Here is a 3760-nt window from a genome sequence, read left to right as displayed (position 1 = left end):
GCTTTTTTCTTTTTGCTTATGTGGTGCTGAGGAATCGAACCCAGGGACTCGAGCATGCAAGGCAAGCGCTCTACCACTGAGCCACCTTCCCAGCCCTTTTCTTCGGTTTTCTTACTCATCCTGCTTTCTCCAAGAAACTGCTCATTCATCAGCTCATAGTGTCAAGACTACTTCCTCAGAAACTTTTCCTGACCTCCCCTAAATAAGTTAAAAGCCTCAATTTTAGGCATCACAGCACTGTATACCTCTCACAGTCAATGAGGCTGAAACATTTGGAAAATTCCAAAATCTTTGGCATTCCTTGACTCCCTTATACATCCCACATTCCAATGCATTAAACCCTACTGGCCACACTTGCAAAATGTAACTTCCATCAACACATCCTGGTTTGGGCCCCATGGTATCTTTCTAGGATTCATACCACCCTTGGTTCCCTAATACTCCACTGACAATACAGTAACCACAAGGCAGGTGGGGGAAAGCAACAACATTTTAATATAACATTAAAAAAAAAAAATTTTAATAGGCCAGATCCCGGTGGCTCACACCTGTAATCCTAGCTACTCAGGAGGTTGAGATCTGAAGATCACGGTTCAAAGCCAGCCCGGGCAGAAAAGTTTATCTCCAATAAATCACCAGAAAACTAGAAATGGTGCTGTGGCTCAAGTGGTAGAGCACTCGCCTTGAACTGAAGAGCTGAGGGATAGTGCCCAGGCCTAGAGTTCAAGCCCGACCGACAAATAAATAAATAAATAAAATTAATATAAATCGCTGGGCACTGATGGCTCATCAGTGTAGCTGTGGCTCAAGTGGTAGAGCACCAGCCTTGAGTGAAAAAGCTGAGGGACAGTGTCCAGGCCCTAAGTCCAAGCTCCAGGATTGGCACACACCTGCACACATGCATGCACATACACACAATGCCATTTTTCTGATATAAAAGCACAGAAGTCGTACATATCAATGTGTGTTTTGATACTTTCATATAATGTGAAATAGTAAGATTAAACATATCTAAATCAAACACCTATCATTTCTTATGGTGAAAAATACTCAAAATCCTTTCTTCTAACATCTATTTACTGGAGAGATTATATTAAAAAAAAAGTATGTTTACAAAAAAGTAATGAAATAAAATCACAGCAACAATACAAAGATAGTTTTATAGATGAGTATTTTTTAATATCTTTGCATTCTACAAAGAAAATAAATTAACTGAAATTCATCTGGCTATTAAAATCACCATCAGGGGCTGGGAAAGTGGCTCAGGGATAGAGTGATTTCCTTGAATGCATGAGGCCCTGGGTTCGATTACTCAGCACCACATAAACAGCAAAAACTGGAAGTGGTTCTGTGGCTCAAGTGGTAGAGTGCTGGCCTTGAGCTGAAGAGCTCAGGGACAGCACCCAGGCCCAGAGTTCAAGATCCACAACCAACAAAATAAAATAAAATCACTATCATTCTAAATGAGTAAATATGCACTATTAAAAAATCCAAAAAATGTTCAAAATTAGCAACTAAAAAGAAAAACTTAATGACTATATTTAAAATTGTCAATTAAGCTGGGTGCTGGTGGCTTACGCCTGTAATCCTAGCTACTTAGGATGCTGAGATCTAAAGGATCTGTTTGAAGCTAGCCCAGGAAGAAAAGTCCTAGAGACTCTTACCTCCGATGAACGAGCAAAAATGCCAGAAATGGTAATGTGGCTCAAATGGCAGAGGGAAAAGTGAGGGAAGCCAAATTCAAGGCTCTAAATTCAAGACCATTACCACCAATAAATAAAGTCATTTTAAACATAAATCTGCTCTTTTCTTAACCTATCATATCTCCATGAAAGACCAATCAAGTATATCTTTAAAAAAAAAAACAATGTCATAAAAGACAGATGCTTCTGATACAGAATACAAGCAAAATAAAGTCAAAGACTAAGCAATTATCTTTTTTACTGACATTTTAATGGGGGGGGGAAGGAAGGAATAACTATGCACTAGTGTGACTTTTTTGGATTTAGAATCAGCAGGGATAAAAATAAACTCATTTGCCTAAAACTAAAGTGGTCAGTATGATCTCAACTAAAGAAAAAAAATTAAATTCATCAAGAAACACACTGACAAAATTATCTCTCCTAGCTGTGGCTGCACATTTGCTACATTAATGTATAATAAAAATTGCTATCTAAAATTGCAAACTAAATCTCACAGTATAGTCTCAAACCTGCAAAACAGGAACTAAACTTGCATTATAAATAGCAAGAATAAATTTCCTAAAGCTAATGTTTTCCTACCTTCTTTTAAGTGCTTAGTCACTTCTGCCTATTTACAAAGAAGACCAGATCTTGAAAGAGGCAGGGAATTTAGATTCCAAACTGTCATGTCACCTGAGCTGCCCTAGACGTTTTTCCATGCAACTCAAGAGAAGGCAGTAGCCAGCTACACATACCTACCACTCTTGATCAGAACTAGAAGCCACTGAGCTTTCTGTTATTCTGCCACTGTCTTAACAAAAGAGGGTTTGTAAACGCAGTTTTCTTCCCTTCACGCCAAACACTAAACGTGAGAATTAAAATGTAGCCTGAAAAGACCCCAATAGTCTCCCATCTTCTCCACTGAAATAAAACCAGTAAGCTAATTCTTGCAGGGTAGGCACCGGGCATCCCCCTCAGGCAACTAACAACATCCAAAACTACAGGATACCAGGCTATGAAGCACACTTCTCAAAGAGCAGTGAGAGCCTTAAAATCTGATAACATTGTTTCCAGTTCCCCAAAGGCAAGAACAAACAGTAAGGTTTTTATGAAAGGTTATTTCAATAGACTACTCTTGGAAAAGGCAAGTTTTTAAGTACTTTCTGTGCCAAGCATTATATCCTCAACATTTTATACACATTTACAGATCCAACGCATGGGCTGATTGTGGAAATCCACCTGACACAACTTTCTCAGCTAGATATAGTAGGATCTGGCTAGACCAGGCGCATTCGCTCCAAACTTAACTTCAGGTAGTAAATTCAGGAGCAATGTGGTCAGCCCCTGCAGCAAAAGGTCAGGAAGGGCTCTGACAATCACTTTGGATTATTTGGGGTAGAGCTCTTTTTCGGTCCAAGAACCTAAACACCAGAAAAGGCACAGCTGTGCGTGGCACTTGTACTGTGAGCGCTAGCTACTCTGGAGACTGAGGCGAAAGGAAACCACGGGCCTAGGAACCAGCCTGGACAAACACAGTGAGACCCTGTAAGAAGAGAAAAGAGGAAGGGAAAAGGAAAGTGACACAGTTCCTCGATTTAGGGCCTTCCCAAACGCCATTCTCATGCCTAGTACTCTCAAAATAATACTAAGCTATCATCATACACGAGTGTTGCCATCTTCATAGATAAAATAGGGATGAATTAACCTCTCATGAATGACACTACTGAGGTTTAAAGAGGCTGGGAAATGGGCCCAGAGTTCGGCCAAGGATCACGGACCCCGGAAATTTACCATTATTAAGCCACGCTGCCACTCAAAGAATGCTAACTAAATCCACTTGCTGATCCTCACTAGCGTCTTGATGTCACAAAACTGGGAGCACAGAACGCTGGAGCGTGGACGGAGGGGCACCGATGAGGCCAAAGACACCCAAGATTTTTTTTTCCCCTGAGAATACAGAATACACACGCTCCCGATTTCCACCACCCCACCAGCAGGACCCACGTGCCGGTCGCGCCGACAGCGGCTTCCTCTCCACGTTCCCCGGGCTCAGCGCGGCCCCCACAGCCTCCCCGCTT

At 41.4% G+C, this 3760-nt stretch overlaps 1 protein-coding gene across 3 annotated transcripts in view; it reads right to left on the bottom strand.

Moving 5' to 3' along the window:
• Positions 1–3760, bottom strand: part of Rabep1 (rabaptin, RAB GTPase binding effector protein 1) — a 99304-nt gene that overhangs the window by 95055 nt on the left and 489 nt on the right. The gene's annotated exons all lie outside the window — the stretch shown is intronic.

The sequence above is a fragment of the Dipodomys ordii genome, unplaced genomic scaffold (assembly GCF_000151885.1).
Source record: "Dipodomys ordii isolate 6190 unplaced genomic scaffold, Dord_2.0 Scaffold19, whole genome shotgun sequence".
NCBI lineage: Eukaryota > Metazoa > Chordata > Mammalia > Rodentia > Heteromyidae > Dipodomys > Dipodomys ordii.
The sequence above is the reverse complement of the archived record's forward strand: the minus strand, read 5'-3'. Positions and strand labels throughout refer to the sequence as shown.